This window comes from Tupaia chinensis, unplaced genomic scaffold (assembly GCF_000334495.1).
Source record: "Tupaia chinensis unplaced genomic scaffold, TupChi_1.0 Scaffold142716_1, whole genome shotgun sequence".
NCBI lineage: Eukaryota > Metazoa > Chordata > Mammalia > Scandentia > Tupaiidae > Tupaia > Tupaia belangeri.
This window is the reverse complement of record NW_006202562.1, coordinates 7,529,727-7,543,932: the sequence shown is the minus strand read 5'-3', so window position 1 is coordinate 7,543,932 and position 14,206 is coordinate 7,529,727. Positions and strand designations below refer to the sequence as shown.

The 14,206-nt window shown below is 39.8% G+C and overlaps 1 protein-coding gene across 1 annotated transcript in view; it reads left to right on the top strand.

Annotated features, from left to right (window-relative positions):
* DTD1 (D-aminoacyl-tRNA deacylase 1) overlaps positions 1-11,921 on the top strand; it is a 224,652-nt gene extending 212,731 nt beyond the window's left edge. The window contains exon 6 of the mRNA XM_006163636.2: positions 11,374-11,921. The gene's annotated coding sequence lies outside the window, so the exon portion shown is untranslated. The remainder of the gene's footprint in view (positions 1-11,373) is intronic.
* Positions 11,922-14,206: the final 2,285 nt, after the last annotated feature.

The window sequence follows — 14,206 nt, the reverse complement described above, 5'->3', positions numbered from 1 at the left end:
GGCACTTGTGCTCGCCAGAAAGACAGACAGACAGAAAGCGAGAAATCACCTCCCACGGGGGATAGCCACACTGCAATCCCTTCTCCTCCATTCTCCTCTCGGGATCTTGGGCACGCACACACACACACACACACCTGGTGTGAGTTTAAGCCACCGGTCCGGGACTCGAACCACAGTCAACTACATGGGAGTCCAGTGATATAGCCATTACACCAACTGCTGGTCCCTAAGAATTATTTTTTAACTTTATTAATTATTATCATTATTATTTTTGAGAGATATTTTTGCCATTGGGCACTTACATTAGCCAGAGAGACAGAAACAGAAAGAGAGAAATCATACCCCTGTGGGGATGGCCATGCTGCAATCCTTCTCCTCCATTCTCTTCTTGGTATTTTGGGCACCCATGTACACATGCGCAGCATGAGTTTCAAGCTGCCCAGTCCAGGACTTACACCACAGTTAGATACATGGAAGTCCAGTGCCCCAATTACCATGCCACCTGCTTTTCCTATATTATGATTATTATTTTAAAATTTGCTATAAGGCATGCACTCTCCCAGAGAGAGACACACACACACAGAAAGACAGAGAGATAGATATATAGAGGGTAATAAGAAAGTGAAAAAGCAAGCCATCAAGTCCAGGACTCAAACCACAGTCAGTCATATGGGAGTTTAGCACCTTAACCACCATGCCATCTGCGGGCCCCCAGATTTTCTTTTTGGCTTTCTGTCATTTGAATACAACATGCCTAGGTATGGTTCCCCTTGATGCTCTCTGAGCTTCCTGGATCTGTGATTTGGTGTCTGTCATAAGTTGGGAAGTTCTTGGCCCTTATTACTTCAGAATTTCTTCCCTGCGCTCTCTTCTTTGTCCAGTATTACAATTATATGTCGATTACACCTTGTGCAATTACCCTGCAATTCTTAGGTTGTCTTTTCATTTGTTTTCTCTGTGTTTTGGTTTGGGAAGTTTATATTTCCCTATCACAAGCCTATTGACTGTTAACAGTGTTTTTGATTTCTGTTACTTCCATTTGGTTCTTTTCTGGAGTTTCCATCTCTCTGTTTGCATTACCCATCTTTTCTTGCATATTGTTTACTTTTTCCATTGGAGTCCTTAAAATATTAATCATAGTTATTTTAATTAGTTTTTTAAAGATTAATTTTATTTATTGTTATTATTTCTAACTTACTATAGGGCATGTGTGCTCACCAGAGAGAGAGAGAGAGAGAGAGAGAGAGAAAGAGAAAGAGAGAGAGAAAGTGAGAAAGTAAGCCACCAGGTCTTGGACTTGAACCGTGTCACCCATGTGGGAGTCCAGCAACTCAACCACTATGTCACCTGCTGGCCCCACAGGTTATTTTAAATTCCCTGTTTTATAATTCTAACATCTGTGTCTTGTCATTTCTGAGTCTCATTCTGATGGTTGCTTGAATTTGCTAAATCTGTAAACGTGTGTCTTTCAGTATATTTGGGAAATTATAAACAGTATCTCTTAAATACTTTTTCCACCCCGTTCTCTCTCTCCTTACCTGGAGGTTACTGTTCCCAAACCTGAAGTGTAATTCTGGCTGTTAGGTCTGCGTGAGGTTGACCTGCTTTCTCACAGATACAGACGAGGCATGTTACCTTACCTTACTTTACCAGCACTGAGGTTGGACTTTTTCCATGCCCAGACTTTTACTTCAGTTGTCTTATTTATTAGAAAATAAATCAGCAAAATAAGTACCATAAGGGAAAGTTGAAAAGAACTTTGAAGAGAGAGTTCAAGGCCTGTGGGCAGTGTGAGGCCAGTAGCGGCCCCTGCCGCCCCAGGCCCAGATCTTCTGAGAGTTGGGGTGCTTGGGAATGCAGCCCAAAGTGGGTGGTAAACTCCATCTGAGGCTAAATACCAGCACGAGACCGATAGTCACCAAGTACTGTAAGGGAAAGTTAAAAAGAACTTTGAAGAAAATAAATATGGGAGACCAGCAGTTAGTGTAATGGCTATGTCACTGGACTCCCATGTAGTCGATCGCAATTTGAGTCTCGGACCTGGTGGCTTAAACTCACGCTGGATATGTGTGCGTGCATGTCCAAGATCCCGAGAGGAGAATGGAGGAGAAGGGATTGTGGCATGGCCATCCCTCCTGGGGGGTGATTTCTTGCTTTCTGTCTCTCTGTCTCTCTCCGTCTTTCTGGCAAGTGCACTATAGCACATGCCCTATAGCAAAAACCTCTCCAAAAAAAAGAAAAGAAATTGGCAAAAAGCTGGCAGTGATTAGTGATTCTGTCTATTGCTGAGGTAAGGTTTTTTTTTTTTTTTTTTTTTTTTTTTTTTTTTTTTGTTGACTATAGGGCACGTGCGCTCGCCAGACAGACAGAGAGAGACATAGAAACAGAAAGTGAGAAATCACCCCCCGGAGGGATGGTCACGCCACAATCCCTTCTCCTCCATTCTCCTCTCGGGATCTTGGGCACGTACGCACACGCGCCTGGCGTGAGTTCTAAGCCACGGGGTCCGGGACGTGAACCGCAGTCGACTACGTGGGAGTCCAGTGACATAGCCATTATGCTAACTGCTGGTTCCCATGTTGCTGAGGTAAAGCTTTGTATACTTTCAACAACCTAGGGTGTGCATCTAAGACAGTAGTCTTTAGCTACATGCGGATATTTAAATATAAATTAATTCTAAATTACTATTTACTCTAAATTAACTAATTTACTATTAAGTGAAATTTAAAACCCACTTCCTCATTTCAAGTGCTCACCAGCTCTGAAGGCCTGGTGGCTGCCCCGCAGTGCTAATGCTGAGCTGTTCTGTCCCGTTGGGAAGTTCAGCTGGATAGCACTGAACTAGAAAGGTCAAGGTATGATTTTGAGAAGATTGTCTGAATCATTTTAAGTTCCGTAAGACTGATGTGCTTAAGTATATACAAGTTCCCCACTGTCCCTGTCATTTGAAGGCAGTGAGAGAGACCCATTCCAGCAGTTGGAGGAAGCTGGTAGTTCCCAGTTTCTTCTGTAAGGCTTTAGATTGTGGTGCTAAGTTATCAGGCCTGCCAGCTCACCCCAGCCTGCAGGTCACGGCTGCCCCTCTGTCATGAAGCTGCTCTCCAGGCCCACCAGCATTTGCAAACATCATCATCTCTCAACACACATCATCATCTCAACAGCTCTCAGAGGGAGGCGCATCACCCTGTACCCAGGGTTTCTGAATCTCAAGCCTCCATGATCCATCCTTTGCTACAGAGTCGTGTGTTCATCAGCTCGAATAGGACCTCTGCTTAGCGCTTCTCATTTAGCAGACGGGCCTCATGGCGCAGTCCCGTTCTCCAGGGTCGCACATCCATCTGTGTGAGCTTTATGATCTCAGCTGCCCCTCACTGATGGCCAGCAGTCTGGCTCCTAGTTTTTCTGTAGCAACGTTCAAGGAAATTGGAAGGAACATTTTTAACAAGTGAGGTTGGAAATATAGCCACTCCTACTTGTTTAATGACAGTAGGGACCCACGACCAGTTCTCCAGCCTGGGGACTCTCCTTTCTCAGTCTTTGTCTCCTTCCCATGGTTCGTTAGTATTCACTACACAAAGTGTGCTATCACCCAAGACTGCAATTTTGTTTATAAGTTTGTACTTTATTGTGCACCCATAGTATTCAAAATGCATAAAAACAGTTACACTGTATTATATTATGCTTTTTTTTAAAGAGGTTTTTGCTATAGGGCGCTGCGCTCGCCAGACAGAGACAGAGAGATAGAAAGCGAGAAATCACCCCCCAGGGGGGATGGCCACACTGCAATCCCTTCTCCTCCATTCTCCTCTCGGGCTCTTGGGCATGCATGCACACACACCCAGCGTGAGTTTCAAGCCACCGGGTCCAGGACGTGAAGTGTGGTTGACTACGTGGGAGTCCAGCGACATAGTCAGTACGCTAACTGCTGGTCCCTAATGTATGCTTTTTGTAAGATAGCATTACATTTATGGTGTCACATGATCTCTGTTGAAAAATGTGTACCTATGGCGCCACAACACACCACAGATGTCTATCTGCCTTTAAGCCTGTCACTCATTCCAGTTTGCTTACCTACTGAGTGTCATAGGAGCAGAGCTCAGTGGTTTACTGAAAGGTGCCTGTACAGAGCAGTGTCTATCCACGTATGGCACGGGGCCATGGCTTCCAGCTGGATCAGCACCCGCTTCTGGCCAGGAGGCTCTTGCATGCAGTTTGGGAGCTAATCATGCATGATACTAAGGTCGGCATTATGTTCAGTCTTGCCCGCTGTGACTCCCAGTAGCTGCATAGTTAATCCTGAAGGCATTCCCAGTTGTAAGCCTTTTTTGTTGAATGATTTAATCATGTCGCTGTGCCTGAGTCGTTACCTAAAAACTTGAGAATCTCTAGGCTGAAGCCTCTCAGAATCCCTTCAAATTCTGTATTTTTTTTTCAATAGGGAATTCGAATTCCTAGATAATCTCTCTCTTATAAAATTTCATTTGTAAGTCATTTTTCATTATAAGAAAATGCTCACTTACAGAAAATTTCAAAAATGCCAAAATGTTTAAAGGAAAACGAAATTCATCTACCATTTCATCATTCTGAAATTTTCTTTTTAAGTGAGGAGGAAGGCAGGAAGTGAGGGAAGAGAGAGAAAGAGAAAAGATAGGTCCTTTGACAGGGTTTCACCTTCTGTCCCAGCCTCCTCACAAGCATGTGCCACTGGACCTGGCCTGTCCAGGCTGGTCGAGGATTTGAACTCAGGCTTCCAGTATGTCCTTAGCCTTACACAGTGGGACCCTATCACGTATACCACCATGGCTGGGCCCCTAAGTTAATCATTATTCGCATAATGCTTTTATAACATTTCTTCTAACCAGATGATTATTTATTTCTTTTTAAAAATAAACTTGGAGACATACTATGCATATAGTATCCCCTGCTTTTATAATTTAGCAGAATATAATGAACATTTTCTAAGTTATTTTTTCTTCTGCAATAAACTTTACAATATCCATAGTCATATCAAACATTTGAAGCATATATGTATTATTCCAAAGCATTAAGAATGTGGAATACCATAGACTATTTCATTGAGATAAACATAAAGGAAAAATGACTTCAACCAGAGTACCACAGCTCATCTTATGTTAAAAATAAAGGTCTTTATATTTGTGCCAGGAAGGTGGAGTTCCCCAAAGGTCAGCATAGGGAATGGTTTCAGAATTTGTTTTGGTATCACAGGTGGGAAAAGGGATGTGTGGGGACTTCAGAAGGTCCTTGGAAAATGGAATTGAAATGTAAGTTTATTTGGGTACAAAAATTTTTGAAATGCATACATTTTTAATGTATATTTTCTTTTATTTTTTAAAAAATATTTATTTAATTCCATTTGTTGTAATTACTATTTTTTTTTTTAATTCAACCAGAGAGAGACAGAGAGAAAGAAAAGTGAGAAAACAAGCCGCCAGTTATAGGAATGGAACCGTGGTCGGCCATGTGGGAATCCATCGCCTTTAACCACCACACCACCTGCTGGGCCCTTTTTTTTTTTTAAGAGGTTTTTGCCTTAGGACATGTGCACTTGTCGGAGAGACAGAGAGACAGAGACAGTGAGAGAAAAAGTGAGAAATCACCCCACGGGAGGATGGCCATGCCACAATCTCTTCTCCACTCTCCTTCTGGGATCTTAGGCACCCACACACACGTGTCCAGTGTGCGTTTCAAGCCACTGGATTTGAGACTCGAACCTTGGTTGGCCATATGGGAGTCCAGTGACATAACTGCTACTGGTTCCCATATGCATTTTCATGAACTTCCAGACCCCTTGTATTAACAAGTTCCAGGTTCCTAGGTTTAGATTAATGTCTTAAATACAATGTAAGAGCAAGTGGGTTGTTTTTCTTGACTAAAAATTAGATATAATATGATCCTCAGGAATGATGTATGTTCTCCACCCTGTGGTCTTTAGATATCCCTTAGGAAGGACTACAGGGCTGTCAGCCTTGAGGGAAATTTCCATTTCTTACATGGGTCTATGTGGAATTGAAGGGCATGGACTAGCTGTGGTTCCAGCTAGCCTTTCTCGTGTGGGCATCGGGTTCTCAGTATCATACTGGGCAGAGGAGGGGAAGGCTGTTAACTCCACTGAGCCATCTGTTCATGCTACAGCTCTCTCTTAAAGAGTGTGACTTGTGTCAGGTATATCAGGAAACATGTTAACAACAGTGGCATCACATGGCCACACTTCCCGTTACACAAACCTTGTGTTTTAATCATGTCTATCCAGTCAGATTGCAGATCTAAGCCAATAGAAACTGCTCTGTTAAACTTTGGGATTCAGTTTGATTCTGGCTGACAAATGCCTCCATCCCAATCTTGGCGATATCAGTTGTTTTTTGTTGTAGCCTCAGAATTATGAAAAGAAACCTGAGACATTGAACGTTTTATACCAAATGACCAGATATCCTTTGAGCAGTATTCAAAAATACCCCAAGAATAAGCATTTAGTCTATTCCCTGTCCCTGTGTTTTCCCTAGTTCCCCATTCTTTACCTCCCTCACTGTTACAAGGATTTGGAAATGGAACTTTTGTATCCGTTTTTAAAGGAATTTATTTAGTGTATCTGTGTAATCTAATTTGGGAGGGTAAAGTTATCCTTGTTATCTTTTTATGTTAAGATTTGTGCTGTGTTGCCTCTTTGATTCCTGGTATTAATAAACTTGTATCTTTATTCTTTTTTCTTGTTAAATCTGACAAGAGGTTTATCCATTTTATTGATCTTTTCATATATTTTCCTTTTTCCATTTGAAACTTTATTGGTTTCCAATCTTTATTACTACTGTCTTCTGTTCATCTTGAGTCTACTTTGCTTTTCTCCTTTTAGTTTCTTCAAGTAAAAGTCCAAATGATTGATTTGACAGCTTTTTCATTGTCTAATATAAGTATCTAATACTATGAATTTCCCTCTAAGCCCTGCTTTAGATGAATATAAAATTTGGATACATTTTTAATCAAATTTGGATGCATTTATTTTCATTTACTTCAAAATGTTTTCTGATATGCTTTGTGACTTCTCTTTGAAGCAAAGACCATTTAGAATTGTGTTCAGATATTTGGTTTGGTGTCTTTTTTAAAAAAAAGAATTATTTAATTTTATTTATTATTATTATTTTTTAGTTCTTCAGAGAGAGAGAGAGAGAGAGGGAAAGCTGCTAGGTCCAGGACTTGAACATAATCCTCCATGTTGGAGTCCAGTGCCTTAACCACCACACCACCAGCCAGCCCCAGTTTGGTATCTTTTTAAATGTCTTAAATTGATGTATAATAATGGTACATATTTACGGAGAACAGTGTGATTTTTCAGTACATGAATATAATGTATAATTATCAAATCAGAGTAATCGGTATATCCATCATCTCAAATATTTATCCTTACTTTGTTTTGGGAACATTCAAATCCTCTCTTTTATCTATTTTGAAATATAGAGTAAATTACTGTTAAGTGTAGTTACCCTACTGTGCTGTTGGACACTAGAACTTACTCAACTTATTTAACTGTTATTTTACATCCTTTAACCAATGTCCATATTCCCCCTTCTCCCCGACCTTTCCCAGTCTCTAGTAATCGCTATTCTACTCTCTACTTCTGTGAGTTCAACTTTTTTAGTTTCCACGCATGAGTGAGAACATGTCATTTTCTCTTTTTTCTTTTGTGCCTGGGTTATTTCTCTTAACTTAATGTTCTCTGAGCTTGTCCATGTTACCTCAAATGAGTTCATTCTTTTCAGTGGCTGAATAGTATTACATTTTGTGTGTGTCTGTAGGGTGGGTTGTGGCAATTTTATTTGGTGGGTACGTAGGTTGATTCTATATCTTGGCTGTATGCTGCAATAAACTTTGGGGTGCAGATACCTCTGTGACATACTGATTTCCTTCCCTTTGGATACATATCTGGAAGGGGAATTGCTAGAGCATAAGGGACTTCTAATTTTAGTTTTATGAGAAACTTCCATACTGTTTCCCATAATGGCTGTGCTAATTTGCATTTCGTTAACAACGTAATAGAGTTCCCCTTTCTTTGCATTCTTGCCAGCATTTGTTATTTTTTGTCTTTCTGATAATAGCCGTTCTAAATGGGGCAAGATGATATCTCATTGTGGTTTCAATTTGCATTTCCCTAATGATTTATCATATTGAGCATGTTTTTATGTTTGTTTACCTTTTGTATGTCTTCTTTTGAGAATTGAATATTCAGGTCATTTACCATTTTTTAATTGAGTTATTTTTATTTATTTATTTTTTTGCTGTTGAAATGTTTGAGTCCTTTGTGTATTTTGGTTATTAATACCTTGTCAGATATGTAGTTTGCATATATTTTCTCTCATCCTGTGAGTTGTCTTTTCTGTTTATTGTTTCCTGTGCTATACAGAAGCTTTTCAGGCTGATATAATCCTATATGTCTGTTTTGCTTTTATTGTCCCCGCTTTTCAGATTTTATGCAAGAACTCTTTGCTCTTACCAGTGTACTAAACTAAAGTTTTCCCCACACTTCTAGTAGCTTTATAGTACCAGGTTTTTAAGAAATTTGTTTATTATTATCGTTTTTATATTTCTTATAGGGCATTTGTGTTCACCAGAGAGAGAGAGAGACTAACCAAGCCTCCAAGTCTGGGTCTTGAACCATGGTCAGCCATGTGGGAGTCCAGTGCCTTAACTACCATGTCACCTGCTGGTTCCTAGTTTCAGGTTTTGTGTTTAAGGCTTTAATCCACTTGGAATTTATTTTTTTATATGGTGAGAGATACAAATCTAGCTTGATTCTTCTGCATATAGATGTGCCCAGTATTTTTTAATACCATTTTTTGAAGAGATTTCTTCCTGATGAATATTCTAAGACCTTTGTTGAAAATCAGTTGACTATACAGATGTGAATTTATCTCTTAAGTCCTCTGCTCTGTTCCATGGTGTGTGTGTGTGTGGTGTTTTGTTTTGTTTTTCCCATACCATGCTGTTTTGGTTACAGTATAATTTGAAATCTGGTAGTGTGATGTGTCCAGCACCATTCTTTTTGCTAAGGGTTTCTTTAGCTCTTCAGAGTCTTTAGTGATTGTTTTTTCTAAATATTTGTGTGAATAATGTGATTGGTAATTTGGTAGGTATTGCATCAAACCTACTTTTAGTAGTATGGCCATTTTTACAGTATTGATTCTTCCAATCCATGAACATTTTTTGCATCTTCAATTTCTTTTACAATTTTGATTATGGAGATATTTTATCTCTTTGGTTAAATTTGTTCTTAGGTATTTTATTTTCTTCATAGCTATTATAAACAGAATTTTAAAAAATATACTTTTTCCAGCTATTTCTTGATTCAGGCTTTCCAATTCATCTTGATTCAGTCTTAATAGATTGTTATATGTCCAGGAATTTATCATTTTGTCTGGGTTTTCCAATTAGTTGGCCTATTGTTGTTCATAACAGTCCCTAATGATCCTTTGTATTTACGTGGTATCAGTTGTACTGTCTCTTTTTCCATCTCTAATTTTATTTGGGTCTTCTTTTTTTTAGCTAATACATTGTCTTTTGTTAACTGCTCTTGTGCGTTTATTTTGATCTTACTTTTCTAGTTCCTTTAAGTGCTTTACTTGGTTTATTACACTTTTTTTCTTTTAGAGAGATTTTTGTTATAGAGCACATGTGCTCGATAGACAAAGAGACATAAAACAAGAAATCACCCTCCAGTGGGGCTGGCCACTCCGCAGTCCTTTCTCCTTCATTCTCATTTCTGAAATTTGGGCACACACGCACACATGCCCAGCGTGAGTTTCAAGCCGCTGGGTCAGGGACTTGAACCATGATCGACTACTTGGAATTCCAGCAATGTAACCATTAAGCCATCTGCTGGTCTTGGTTTATTACATTTTTTGATGTAGGCAGTTATTGCTTTAAAATTCTCACTTAGTACTGCTTTTGTCATATTCCAGAGGTTTTAATTCTTTTTCTTCCTAATTTATTATTGGCCCAATAGTTGTTTTAAGAGTATGGTGTTTAGTTTTTATGTACTATATGGTTTCCAAAATTCTTCTCATTATTGATTCCTAGTTTTATTCCATTGTGGTCAGAAAAGGTACTCAATATGATTTTTGAGATTTGTTTTCTGGCGTAGCAGCTGGTATATCTTGGAGAATGTTCTATGTGCTAATGTGTATTCTGCAGCTGTTAGATGAACTATTCTGTAAATGTCTGCTAGATCCATCTGGTCTATAGTGCAGTTTAAATCCAAGGTTTCTTTATTGATTTTCTGTCTAGATAATCTGTCCAGTGCTGAGAGTAGGGTGTTGAAGTCTCCAACTATTATTATACTGGAACCTGTCTTTCCTTTTAGGTCTAGTAATATTTGCTTTATAGATTTGGGTACTCTAGTGGTGGGTGCATATATATTTAAATCATTATTTCTTCTTGCTAAATAAATCCCTTTATCATTATATAATGACTTTGTCTTTTTTTTGCAGTTTTGATTTAAAGTCTATTTTATCTGATATTCCTGTTAACTTTTGGCTTCTGCTTGTACAGAACAACTTTTTAAAATCCTTTTACTGTCTATGTGGGTATGTATTAAGGAGATGAGTTTCTTATAGGCAGCATATTTTTGGCTTGTTTTTTTTTTTTTTGAGAGAGAGGTTTTTGCTACAGGGCAGGTGCGCTCTCCAGAGAGACACAGAGAGAGAGAGAGAGACAGAGACAAAGAAACAGAAAGCAAGAAATCATCCCCCAGGGAGATGGCCACACCACAGTCCCTTCTCCTCCATTTGCCTCTTGGGATTTGAGGCACGCACACACATGCTCCCAGCAAGAGTTTTAAGCCACTGCGTCCGGGACTCAAACCACAGTCGACTAACTGGGAGTCCGACAACATAACCATTACACTATCTGCTGATCCCCTGTTTGTTTTTTATTTATCTCTCCAGCCAGTCTATATCTTTTGATTGGAGAATTTAATCTGTTTACATTTAAGGTTATTATTGATAGGTAAAGACCAGATCTGTCATTTTTAAAATTGTTTTCTGGTTGTTTCATATATCCTTTTTTCCTTTCTCCCTCTTTTATTGTTAGGGTTTTTTTATAGTATTGTTTTTTTTTTTTTTTTTTTTTGAGCTATATGAATGGAGCTGTAATAACTCAGAGACTCTTTGGTGAGAGGTATTTAGGCTTCTACATGGCAACATGGCATGTTTTTCACAGTGAAATGAAATGGTCATGTTAAAATATTGTATGATCTTGGAAGGGTATCTTCAGCTATTTTGTTATGTTCATATGCCATGTAAATAGGATCTAAGGGCAAACTTTGCAATCTGTTTTAATAACATGTTTTCTCTTTTTTCTTTTCAGTGCACTGTCATTGGGCAGAACTGGATCTGAAAAACAAGATGCTAAGCACCTACACTGCTTTAAGAATTTGAAACTGAAACGTGAAAAAGGAAGATAGAAAGAAAAAATTAGGAACCTGAATAGCCCTGCAAAAAACAAAAACAAAAACAAAAAAACACCAAAGGACTGTTATCATTTTCTGTTGCTGTGGTCTGAGGCAGTGGGTGGTGCCCGTGTGGGGGAGTGTACATGGCCGAGGGCAACCCCCGTGCCTCCCTCACAGGAAGGCTGTATTGGTTCCTGCCCTGTCTTGGCTTGCTTTTCAAACAGGCTGTCCCAACATCATTTGTCATCAAGTTCACTGTGGTGTATTTGTGTCCATGATGGGTCTCCAACACTTTCATGCTGTTCAAGCTCTTTCCAACACTGGTTCATAAGTCAGGGTCCATGTTAAGGTGTAAAAAGAACAATCATTAATGATAATGTATTGTGTGGGACCTTTGCATCTTGTAAATTTTCTCTTTTTTCTAAAAATAAATAATAATAAAACCTGAAATCTCAACAAACCACTTTACTAGCAAACAAATTCTGCCATGTTTCTGCTTAATGATGTTATCTATAGAAATGCAGTGTGTCTCATGCTGTGTATGTGTGTATCTATATAAAATATTTTTTTTCCTTTCTAAGTTTATTTTTTTCCATGAGAGACAGAGATAAAGACAGATGTATACCCCCAATAGGGTCTTCATGCCACAAGCTTCCCCCAGCCCCACCAGCCCAGATCATAGATATGCATATGTACATGCTATGTGTACAGAGACCTCAAGACACAATCCCAGGACCTTCCATGTGGCTTCAGCATTGCGAAGCATTGCAGTACTGCTCTGCCACCCTCGCTGGCCTATACAGCTTCTCAAATAACCACCTTGCAAGAGGCCTTCCCTGAGTGTCATGCTTTAGGCCTGTACTCCACACCTGAGGGCCTGTTTGTGGTGATTACAATTGATGACATTTTACTTGAAAATGAGATAGCAGGAAAGGGAATGTAAATGGGAATCAGGGAATGCAGACCAGTCTCTCTGAGACATTTGCACATGACTCCAGCATTCAGAGCAGCATCTTACCCCCCGTTCCACTGTGGCAGGGCGTCATTGGCATTGGTAACGCCAAAGCTCTATTTGTGAGCTTTTCCTTAACTTCTGAGTCCCTCTACTCTAGCCCACTTGTCTACTTCAAATGAGAGCATATGAGAAAATGTGCAAAAAGAAAGCTCAAATCACATCTCTGATTTATATTCAAGTACTTAGAATATTAAAGTGGAAAGGGATTTCCCAGGTTGCTTTGTTCTGAGTCAGTATAGGTGGGTCCAGTATATTCTACAATAGTTTAAATCTCTACATTTGAAATCATCACATCACAGATATAAATCCTGGTGAGCTCCCTCAGCTCTACGGGCAGTTGGGAGCAAGCAGCTCTTCTGTTTGAATGATCTAAGTAGAGTTCTACAGAGTGAATTAAAATTCTCTTTAGGAGCCAGCAGATGGCATGGTGGTTAAGGCATCATGGCTGGTTAAGGACTCATGGCTGATTAAGGACACATGGCTGGTCCATAGTTTGAGTCCTGGACCTGGTGGCTTGCTTTCTCACTTTCCCTCTCTCTCTCTCTCTGGTGAGTGCATATGCCCTATAGCAAATAAAAAAAAAAACAAAAACAAATAAAATTAAATAAATCTTTTTAAAAAATTCACTTTAAACTGATTTGAATCTATACTTCGGTGAACTCAGCTGTAGGGTTTGGGCTGATGAACAGAGCTGTCCTATACTTCCCTGCCAAAACATATTTTATCACCATCAATAAATGCTTTTTAAAAAGCTGTATTTACTTATCCCATGAGTGAGAGAAACGGCACCCCTGTCAGGGTCTTGACACTGTAATCCGTCCCTAGCCACAGTGAGCCTAGATCATGGGTACATATGTGCATGTTGTACTCAAGATTTCCAGATGGGAACTGACAACCTTCCCATGCAGATCAGCCTAACAGCCTCATGTATCACCGCCACATCACAATTCAGCCCTAAATTCATGCTTGTTGGAGGAAAGCAGCCTGCTGTGTGTGTGCGCGTGTGTGTGTGTATATGTGTGTGTGTGTGTGTGCGTGTTGGGGGCGGGAGGGTGGTCACCAGAACTGTACAGAGAGAAAAGCTCATGTACTTGACCTTTAGACAGTGGTAAAATGAAAAAGACCTTCATTTTGTACAGTCCAGTGTTTGGGTCCCATTTTAGAGGGACACAGATAGACCATGAGCAACATCACATGATAGAGCTGCTGAAGGGTCTGAAAATGACAAAGAAGAGCTAGGAAAGCTGGGGCATTTAGTCTGGGGGTGAGGGGTAAACCTCTGAGTATTTGAAAGATGTGGACAAGTCACTGGGGCATGAAAAACATAGCAGTAAGTATAAGTTGCGCTAACAAAGCTTTCTAACCCTTGATGCGATTCAAAAGTGGATGACACTGTTGGGAGCTTTTGTTGTTGGGCGCTTTTGTTGTTTGAGTAGAAGTTCTGAGCCTACTTGTGTGGGGGGAGATCTTTATTTTTTTAAGTTTTTTTTTTTTTTTTCCTGAAAGAGAGAGGGAGACAACTCTAACAGAGTCATTATGCCATAATCCACCCCCAGCCTCAGCCAGTTCAGATCATGGGCATGCATGTGTTCTTGGTACGTGCAAGGAGGCCTCAGGATGTGACCCTGGGTCCTTCCTATGTGGGTTCTGTTGCATTCCCACTGTGCTACCCTCTGACCCCTGTTTTATTAATTAAGGAATGTTCCTCTCCTCACAGTATACAGGGAACATTG